The sequence below is a fragment of the Gouania willdenowi genome, chromosome 7, assembly GCF_900634775.1.
Source record: "Gouania willdenowi chromosome 7, fGouWil2.1, whole genome shotgun sequence".
NCBI lineage: Eukaryota > Metazoa > Chordata > Actinopteri > Blenniiformes > Gobiesocidae > Gouania > Gouania willdenowi.
Genome location: NC_041050.1, coordinates 35,945,756 through 35,957,368, shown reverse-complemented (window position 1 = coordinate 35,957,368; position 11,613 = coordinate 35,945,756).

The following is an 11,613-nucleotide window of genomic DNA, read 5'->3' as shown; positions in this document are numbered from 1 at the left end:
TTCAAGGGCCAAAAATGGGCCAGTTTGATCATAAGTGGGCCACAGGTTTTTAACCAAGAAAACAAACACTTTCAACATTAATGTGCCCAAGTTTGCACTTCCAGTTAAAAAATAGACAAAGTATGGAAGACATCAACAATATCTAAGCAATAAATGTCAGATGTCCTTTGATTTGAGATTTTTTTGACCAATTTTAATTTGATTTGGGGAAATTTTGTGCAATAATTTGAGAAAAACTGCAGGATTTTGTTATTTCAATAGCAATTTACAACTGAATTCTTTGGTAAGATGAATGATTTCTTTGTCATTTTCAATTTCTCCTGTGGCCCGATTTGGATGCTCTCAAGTGCCGAATTTGGCCCCCGGGCCTCGAGTTTGACACATGAAATCACCTGATAAAGAAAATGTGTAGATGTTTTAAATAGTAAACTTTATGAAGTTGTGTGTTAATGATTAGTTTAACAATCACATCTAACTCTAGGATAGGTAAAGCCATTAGACGCCCTTCATTGGTCTCATTTCCAAGAAGCTTCAGTGTGAACACAGCCAGTAAAAGTACATACGTAAGGAAATGAGACATATTCAACATAAACTGAACAGTACTGATTAAATTTATCTATGGTAATTATTTACTTTATCATCAAATGCAAAGATTTATTTGGTGATTTTAGTCAGTTGTGTCAATGTTTCTGTATCACTGTCTGCAGTTGGTAAAATACAGCACAGAAATATAAGGAAAATGATGCAATTAGGTGGAATTTATAGCCCAAAAGAATGAGTCACCCTTTAAGGGCTGAAGGCCAGGGCCAAAACCGCCCCAATCTAACCTACGAGGGAAGAGAGATACTCAATCATCCCACTCAAAAAACAATGCAGAAGGAAAAATGACCTTCAGATGCAAGTTTTTTTCTCTCAGTGCCCAGTATGTATATTAAAGTGTGTATTTAACAAATCTAAAGCAACAAACGTTTATTTGTAATCACTTCTACTTACATATTACCGACCTTTCTATTCTCAGGTTATCTACAGATGCAAACTAACACTTCAGTTACAAAAGAATGAAGGTTTTTTTTCCCCTATTTTGTTAATATTTAGGTTCCTCTACTGGTAATCATAAAAGTGACGTGAACAGAAAATTGAGAGGAAACGCGTATAATTCCCAGCTCTACTTGAACACAATCAAACACTCATGACTTTGTAACATCACAAAGAAAATGATGCGCTCTATCTGGGTTACACACAAGGACAACACTGTTTCAGATTCACTGTTGACGTTACTTTTCAGAGAACGCAAACCTCCTCCAAGTGCCAAGTGTTGGCAGTTATCTGGATCAGTGATCCTGATCATGGTACCATAATCATTCACACTTATAAAGTGTAAGTACACACAAAAACCACTTTCTTCCTGCTGAATACACATATATAATACATCAATTTTATATAGCGCGGTTTTTTTTGGACACGCAAAGATGCTTTACAGAATCAAAGGATAATTATTTCGCTCCACACTTAGTGGTGGTAAGCTACTATTGTAGCCACAGCTGCCCTGGGGCAGACTGACAGAAGCGAGGCTGCCGTAGTGCGCCATCGGCGGTATGAAGAAATGTTATTTATTAATCCTAGTCCCACTCTTCACATTTTAGTCAAGTATTTAAATTTAGTGTTTTTAGTTGTAAAATGTCAGAGTGACTGCCCTCTATGGCAGTGGTCCCCTTTGTTATTAATTAACTAATTAATAAAGAACCTAACATTGTAAATAAGTGGAAATAAACAGTATTTAGTACCTTCTGAATACATTTATTTCTATAGTTTTTTTAATCATTTCCATTCATCTCCCCCCTGGTGTGGGACCAAGACTGATCCTTGTATTTTCAGTTCATTTTTTAATCAACATAATTTCCATCTTTTTTTTTTTTTTTTTTTTTTTTATTTTTTTTTTTTTTTTTTTTTTTTTTTTTTTTTATTTTTTTTTTTTTCTCACCTTGTTTGCACATGCTGTTGAAGGTTAACACTACAAGAAGTGCAATCTTTTAACAGCAATGCATATTTTATTATTGCAATTAAATAAATGAGTTTATTTCATTGCATAATTGTGACCATCACCAGCCCTCCCTAGGGAAGGGTAAATACTTTATTAAAGGGAGGATGTAAAGAGAGAGGGCAGTGTTACACCAGGGTGAGGGGGGTGGGGGGGGGGAGTTAACAGGGAGGAGGGATACAAGATAGGAAAACGAATGGGTGGGGAATAATCAATAAGTTTCAAGTGATGTGATGTGAAATTGTGGTTGTGTATATTGTGCTTATTGTTGTGTTATCAAGCCAGTCTGGTGACCAGTGTGCGGCTTAGGAATAATGGTGGTGGCTGTGAGCAGAGGAGGAAGTGAGTGGAAGTTACATAAAACAGGTATTTGGGAACAACGTGTCTATGGTTGAGCCCAGTATGAGTGTTATCCCACAGCCCGAGGCCAGTGCGTCCATGACAAATGTGATTCCAAGAGCCGCTACTGCAAAACCCATGAGCCGCCCCCGGGCCCGAAGAAGCAGTCGGGCCAGCAGAAAGAGCGAGAGATCTAGGGGCCCCCGGCGACCACCCCACGGCCAAGCAGCCCCCCGAACGCCCCCAAGGTCCCAAGCCGAGAGGCTGCCATTGCCCCCCCCATACACACCCGAAAAGCCCCCAAGGAGCCAAGGACCAAGCGCACCACGCCACCGACTCCAACCCCCAACCCCCAGGCCCCCCAGCCCCCCACCCCCCCACCACCACCCACACCCCCGCGCCCAGCCCCCCGAGGGGAGGGCCCAGAGAGCCCCCCGCCCGAGACCCCAGCGGAGGAGCCAAAGCCCACGCCCAGCAGACGACCAGAGCCACGCCGAACAGGCAGCCGGCGGGCACCCGCCGGTGAGCCCAGAGCCAGCAAGGACCCGACCCCAGGCCAGGAGGACCCGGAATGGATGCAGCACCAGGAGCAGCCCGCCCAGGGCGAACGACCACACCCCAAGCCGCATAAGGCACCAGGGGGCCGCTGGGAGTCCCCCCGCCAGTCCCCAGGCACCCCAACCCAGCCCCCCCGGGCGCCCCAGATGCTGATGCCGCCCGCGCCACGAGCTTCAGTTCTTTAAAGCCAGGGCCCCCTCCAGAGGCCAAGCCAGACCGCCCCGCCGGGATGTGGCCCCCTAATCCCACCCCGACACTCTGCCTCACGGGGGACTGCCCAAGCAGGGGCCGCACCAGAAGGTATGCAAGGGCGCGGCACGCGCCACCCGCCCCAGAAGACCCCCGCCAGGACCGGCCCGGCCAGCCGGCCAAGCACCCCGGGCCCCAGGAGTACCCCCAGGGACCAGGACCCCCCAAGGGCAAGCCCCCGGGCCAAGCCCCCCGGGACGCGCCCCCCACCCCAGCCCAGGTCCCGGCCACAGCCCAGCAGGACCGCACAGCCCCAGACGGCACAAGGCCAGCAGCCCAGGGCCCGCCGCCCCCCGGACAGCGCAAGCCACGGGGCAGCGCCCCCCGCCGGCCCGCGAGCAACCGGCGACCCCCACCGCGGGGACGGAGGCACCCCATCGGCACACATCCAGCGCGGGACAGCAGCCCCCAGCCAAAGATGCCCCGGACCCACCCACCAGTCCGCAGATGGCAGGACATACCCACCAGGCGGCCGAAAGCAACCTCAACCATCGGAACAGCTAACGCCGCCCCCCAGTAAACAGCATCATCCCGAGGCGCCAAACAACCCTGCCCCAACCCCGGTGAGGACACCAGCACCCCCCCAGCACACCCACCCCCCAAACCGGCGAGGCAGGCCGCCCCGGGCCCGCACACCGCGGGGCCCGCCCCCAAGGCCACCAGGAGACAAAGCAAGCACCAAGCCACACCCAAGGGGGAGAGGCACCCCCGCGCCCCACCCGGCCGACACAGCCCGGAAAGACCCCGCAAGGAGAAACCCCGGCAAAGCCCCCCCGAGACCCACCGCCACGCCCGACCGCACCATCTTGATGTGCTTTTACTCTATATAGAGTAAAAACATAATTTCCATCTTCATTGTTATGATTATCATTTTTTTACTAAAAATAAACAGAAAACCCCATATCTTTAATGATTTATGATACCCCCTGTCGTGGCATCGCGTACCCCACTATTAAAACACTGATCTATGGGTTGAACGGCGGATATTGCAATTAAGTTTGGCAATTGGCTGCGATTAGATCAGTGATGTCACTAACCGTCTCTGTTGGCCCCGCCCCTCCTATAAAAGATGGGAGGAGGGACTAGGTTCCTCCTCTCACAGCCCTCAGTCAACATTGATTGACAGCGACAATTTGCGTGGAATAAAAATGGGGTCGCCTGAAATATCAAGTAATTGGTAAAAACAATAAATACAAAATTAAAACTTAAGTAAAAACTGATAAAAATTAAATTTAAAAAAAACATTATGATTATTTTTCAAATACACATCACACACAAATATAAAATAACTGTATCCTATACTTAAACGTTCGCAAATATAAATCTAAATTCAGAAAAATGCGGTGTAAAAATATCTGAGGTGGAGCATTTGTCACTTTGTGCACTAATCCTGGCTACTCTGTATTTGTAACACACTTTAATAAAAATGATCAGAAAAAAAAATCTGGAGAAAAAAAAGTCAGACATTTGTGATATCAAAATGGGGTCATGACCCGAGAAAGGTTGGGAACCTGAATCTGATTATTTGTGCATGATGTAACTGCAGCTAATATAACTTAAGGCGTTCACACTGGCACTTTAAATCTTATTGGTTTGTATTGAGATATGATATACCGGTAGCGTGGAGTGGGCGTGGTCAGGCCCTTTGTGGACAGAAGTAACCAAATACAGTCATTTGCACAAGTAAAAGATTAATGAGGAAGTAGTAGTGTTGAAAACGATAGATTTGCTGTGTATGACTTCATGTGTCTCTCTATGTAAATGATCAGAACAATTTATTCCTTTGTATGAATCAGGAAGAAATGAGTGTCAAAGTCCACCTGCCTAAACATTATCTCAGCCTCTTTGTGGCACAGTAAGAGAGCTACACATTAACACGCTCAGCAGCCACTTTTATAACACTTCAAACACACCCTTTGGATTTGGGCGCCGCTCTGTCAACAGTGCAGTTTCCCCGACACTTCACCCGAAGCCAATCCAAGAGAAGCAGCTCGGGGCAATAGTTTTCTACGGGAGCCAATGGGAGAGCAGGTGCCATGGATACCAGCTGTTCACCGAGGTGATGGTTGAGGAAGTGAATAGTAGTGAAGGATCTGCTTGGATTTTGTCAGTGTTTACATTTGCTTTATGGCCTCTGTGATACACAGTGTGTCTAATCTCTGAACGTTCATCCTTTCTTAATCAACCTAAAATCATCAGGCCATGCACGAAACCTAAAGATGCAAAAAATGTAGCCTCAATTACAAACCACCAACTTAAATCCCCTTTAATAAAGTCATCATATAGGAACAAAGTTATTAACTGTACATTTCCCATCAGAAAAGCACCCTTCCTCATCTGATCTCCAGTGTCTCCCACCAAGCTCGTGGTAAAGATGGTCAGTATATGTAAATGTAAATATATATATGTGGCAGCTTTTGCACTCACCATGATTTTTATTTTATTTTTTGCACTCTTATCTTTGTTTCTTATTTATTCCATTTAAAATTCTTCTTGTTTGCACTGACTGAAGGGCTTTTGCAGTTTTGTTGTACTTGTTGCAATGATAAATAAAGTTATATTCCATTCTAGATGAGAAAACACCTGCAGCTTCAACCCCAGCTGACCTACCGCTTGATGAATGCGACCTCACGATCAGGAAATCAATCACGCGCCGCTTCTTCTTCTTCAAGAATGATCAAACAAGACAAAATTCTCCAAACGAGCATCCTAAGCTCCGACCTCTTCTCCCAATGTACTCTTCATTTCATTTCAACCCGGTGGCCAGAGACAGACTGTATTTAAAATGTAAAGTGGGGGGAAAAAGCAAAGAAAAGATGTTGGCAGCTGTGATGTGTGTTGAGAGGAATGCAGCGGTGTTATCGCTCACTGAGTTATGCAAGAATAACTCGGTGGAAACCTTTGCCTGGTACAGTATTGGCCTCAGCCTCCTCGTGCAGATGCACGCACACACACACACACACAACTGTGTGGAAAGACAAGCACATCCAAGACTTTAAGATTTTCTAATTAGCCTCTGTGAACAGGAGGCAGTAGGCCACAGGATAACCCACCCACCGATCCACCCACACACACACACACACACAACCCTAAACCACACACAGATTTGTTACGGTGCATCTTTCTAAATTAACAACTAAAAAAAGATTATGAAAATGTTAACTTACTACTCACTAACTACTTGAATTATTTAAAGGGCCTATATCATGCTAAATCAACTTTTTTAGTTTTTAACCTTATTACAACGTAAATTCCTGGTCAAAAACACCACCAAAGTATTATTGGGTCTTTGAGCAATTCTCACTAATCCTGCTGTCTGAGCTGCTGCTCTGCCCTCTTCTGAAAAACGAGCGGTCAGAGTTTTGTGACATCACAAAAGTCTGAACCGCCCCCTCAGGAAGTGACTGCTGCCGGCCGTGCCTCCATAGTGAACATATACGCCTTCCTCGTAGCTAAAGGTATGCAAGCTACATACACAAAATGTGTTCTCTGCATTTAACCTCCTTGAGGAGCACTGTGCAGTCACGGTGTAGAACCAAGGGAGCAGTTCCATTTTTAGCATCTGTTATGTACCTCATATCACCTTTGACTTGATCCGACTTTGTTTGTGACACAATGCGACGCAGCGGTTGGACAAAAATGATTTTCACCTTAAATGCACCAGTCCTGTAGTTAATAGAGATGAGGAGCAGAAGAAAGTGACTTAGCAGCTTAACACTGGTGTTTGAAGCAGCTGAATGACTCCGCTGCTGCTGCTGTGATAAACACACAGCCTGAAATGCTGAGACGGACTCACAATCACAATAGCCGCTTAAATAGCCACGTGTTTTACTGTAATGTGGAGTTTTTTTGGCTGAAAACAACAACAGTATGTGGATATCAAAAAGAAAATCACTTTGGTAATCACTGATCTGCCTCGCAGAAGCATGTGTAGAGGCGTTTGTTTGAAATTGCGGCCCCTGCGATTGGTTCAGAGGAGTAGCTTCAGACCAATAGCGATAGCTTGCCTCGGCATTCACTGAACGCATAACCACACGAAGAAAAGGCCTACAGAAAGAGTTTGGCCTCCAAACAGCTGTCAGTGTGGACCACAAATAATGTATTTAATTATGTCACTAACTGATGTATATTCATCACAATCAAAAATGTTGTTGTTTTGTTTTTAGATTGTTTTTTAGTGATGCACACAAAAATAAAACAGGATAATAAAGAAATGGCATCACTGGTGTTTAAAATCCTAAACGAATCCAAAGCAGAAATAATGTCAAACTATTGCATCCCTTGTTGCACTTCCTGTTTGCTGGTTCTGGTTCTGGCAGAATGCAGTAGGTTGTAAGGGTCTCCAAAGGCTTGAAGCATTGATAATCAAACAAAGATGAGCTCTGGTTTTCCAGATCTGGTGATCCTGAAAAGCTTCTATCCGGATCACATTGATCCAATCAATGTTGCTTTGAAAAACCGGCTCAAATGTAAAATGGATTACATCAGTGGTGTCAAACTGATTTTAGTTCAGAGGCCAAATACGGACCAGTTTGATCTAAAGTGGGCCACATTTTTTACAAGATAAAGTATGTGAGTATATCTATTCCAGCAGGATCTGGATCAGGATTTTATGAATTTGGGGACATTTTGTAGAATAATTGGAGATTTTGGAGCAACAATTTCAAATTAAGAATGACTGCCGTCATGTGATATAAGAAGTAGAAAACTGAGCTTTTTTAATTGAATTATTGTATTTGGAGGGGCTGAGATATCTACAACTGAATTAGTTGGTCATTTAATAAATGTTTCATGTTTTTTTTCTATCATTTTTACTTTCCCGAATGGACCGAATTTGATGCTCCAAAGGGACGGATTTGGCCGCCGGGCATTACCAAATCCGGATCAATTTAATCCAGATTCACCCTTTTGGAAAAACCAGGCACTGCTCACCTGTCATCACTCATCCCTAATACTTGAGTTTAATTTCAGCAACATCCCACCTGACACAGCTGACTCAGCTGAAAAATAAAAACAGTCTGGAAAGAATCAAGCTAATGGTTTTAGGCTGAGAGGCTGTGTTGCTAAATTTTTATACAACGAAGTGCAAGCGCCCCTGACAGGAACATTCATTTTTTCATTTATTCTCTTCTTATCCTTAACCAGATCACAGGGGTCATCTGGAACCTAGCCCGGCTAAGGCTAATAGGCAGTTTCAGCCAAATAGGGCAGAAGTCTATCATGGAAATGATTTAATTTCCTCTAAACACTTTCAGTTTAACTGCACCTTTAATTGTGTTTCAGTGAATGAAGAAATTGGCTGCAGACGTTACCAGTTTTAAAACCAGTTTTCCCTTGCTATGGACTTGTCAGGAACATTCAGATCAAATAAAATTGAAGTCTTCAGAGGAATGTGGCAGCCCCGAGTCGCAGAGCTGAATGGACTGACAGAAGGATGAGGAAGTGTGGTGTCAGATGAACACATGAAAGAGGCAGGTTGCTGGATTTAAGGCTTTTTGTCTTTGGACGTTCAAAGGAGACAGCTGTTGACTGCACAGGGCTCACTTCTATTCATGTGTAGGGGGACGGCAGACAGACTACGCCAATGTACACACACACACACACACACACACTTCAAAGCAAAATGTGTGTGTGAGAGGGAGAAATACAGAGTATAGAACATGTACCGTAGCTCTTTCATGGTTCTCGTTATCAATATTACTATTTTTGAGAAAAAATCAATCTTGGAGACATCTTTACATTTTTTTGTACAAAAGGTTTAAGCATCCTTTCTTATTCTCACTCACTAAAGTTAGACTATTGTTACTGTCCTGAAGGAAACTTCCAACATCCAGGGAAATACCCTTTTCTCTGCACTTGTGGAACATCATCAGAGCTAACATTTTATCAAACTCACTTCACTAAAATACGAAAAAAAAAAAACACTGTAAAGGTACAAACCCCCTCCACAAATACACAGTCAGAACTTTTGGCTCATATTGATGAACAGTAACAGACAACAATAAATGTCTATTGTTTTCTAGTTTTTATTTTATTTTGAGCGCTTTCACAAGATAAAAATAAGAAAACTATTAAAGCTGACATTTAACACCTGCCTAGAGCGTGTTCCACATAGTACAATAGAAATTACTATTACTGTATGTGTTAAGCTTAACAAAATCATTGAAGAAACAGAATGTGTGAACATCAGCTGAAAGGTGAGGCTTTGCCTGGAAACTGCAGTTCAACACCTGCCTCTGACTCGCTGAGCCACGAGTGGAATTACTGCGCAGTGCGTGGCTACCAGCCCTTTGTCTGCTAAAAACGCAGATGTTTAAAAACCTGTTTATGCAGGTAAAACCCAGCTTTGTGTCTGCGATCTGAAACAGACGGTGTCTGCAATATAAAATACCTTCTTCCCTGGAACAAAGTCAGTTTTCTAAAACTTAAGCAAAACCTTGTTATACAAACTGTACCTCTGCAACTCTGAAATGTGTTACTTTTAATAATGGAATAGTTTCAGGAGAAAAACATTATTTCACGGACATACGGTGGATTAGTGCTTAGCATGTCCGCCTCACAGCAAGAAGGTCCCTTGGGTGGACACTTGGGTCTTTTCTATGAGGAGTTTATATGTTCTCCCTGTGCTTGCATGGGTTTTCCCCGGGAAAGTGGAAAGGGAAAGTGCGTTATCGTCGAGCTGCTGCTGAAAGTGAAACTAGTTATGTGGTCTTCTATGTTGTGGCCGAAAAGAAAAGGTTTGTTGTGTGTTTTTTCCCAATAGTCGCGATATGTCACGTTAACCCCCTGTCCAATCAGAACCCTTCCCAACCACCAGAACTAAAGAGGAAGTGAATAAAGCCAAATGTAAACTTCAATTCAGAATTATCATTTCCATGTAAACACGAAGCAGAAAACTTTATTTCTAACTAATTCAATTCGGAATAATTAATTACGAATTAAGAAGGATCACGTAACCGTAGCCAACGTGTATAAACGTATGCTCTTTATGTTTTACTAATCTGTTGATGCCAGTGCCATCTTCTTTGCTGTAGTTTGTTGGGGCTCAGAACTCAAGGCAAAGGACGCCAACAGACTGGAGAACCTCAAAATGGGAGCCGTTACTGGCTCCCAACTGGTCACCTGTGGGGACGTGGTGGAGCAAAGGACGCTAACCAAGCTTAGGGCCATTAGGGTCAACACTTCACACCCCCTCCATAAAACTGTTTAAAAACTGAAGAGCAGCTTCAGGAGATCGTTCTTACCCAGGGCAATACAACTCTATAATGCCAGAAAGTAATCACTGTTCCCCTGTACATCCTGCACAAGGAACACATTTTTTATCTTTTTACTTTACATTTTATGTGTATTTGTTTCCTCTGCAGAGATGTCCTGTTAACTCCTGTGTTGTGTGCCCAAAGGCTGTTGCGTCAATGTCAATAAGAAATCACAATGACAGCTGCAGACAACACCACCAACACACATCTTTGAGTTATGCATGATAATAAATACAAGGAATGAATGTTTTTTTTTTTTTTTTTTTTTTTTTTTTAGTGTGTAGGAAAGCACTACCAACCGTAAAAAGAAAGTTGAAGTTAATGTAAAAATACTGCCCCCGGATCAACACAGCTACATCAAATATGTCAGGAAAAAATGGCTGCTGCCCATCGGTTGCATTTTAAGAACTTTAATTGTTCAGTAAAGTACTAATATGGTGCTATTTTAAGAAACAAGTTCGGACGAACTATGACCAGGCCCACGGAACGTCTCTGCGCCAAATAGCATGTACCACGTTTTTGAGAATTTAGTCCCTGGCGCCCCCGTGGCATATCCGGAGTAATGGGCCCCGTTTATATATTGGTATGTGTCAATGAATCAGTACCACCGACTGTCGCAATATTTGAGTCACAAATAAATGAGAAAACAACTTTAATGGAAATTGCCAAAAAAAAAAAAAAGAGGGGTGGGCTCCTAATCGAGTTGTGAAAGACAATCGTAATCTGCATTGAATTACCTTTGAAACAATATATCACACAATTATTTCCCATAAATTTTGAAATGACCGGAAATGGGGGGTGGGACCCATTTCAAAAAAAGGGCTGCGAGCGTCTCATCATATTCATTCATAGTGTATTCATTCCAAACGGAGGAGTAGTCATTTGACAAATGGGGGCCCCTGTGGCATTTCAGCCACACAAATACCATAAACCATGTATACGTTTCCGTCCACAGTGAAAAACAAAGAAACTCCAACTTCTTTACAGAGTTGACATTTTTCAGTAACAAATCCCCCACTCCCTTCCTTCTGCATTAAAACTAATTTCCTATGCAAATATAACTTTGCATGTCTCATCCTGACCTTCTTTGTTCAGAGTCAAACAAAGATGCAAAACTGGCTCCGGCATGAGATGTGGCCATGGCAACAGCTTCTGCCTCCAACGGTTGAAACA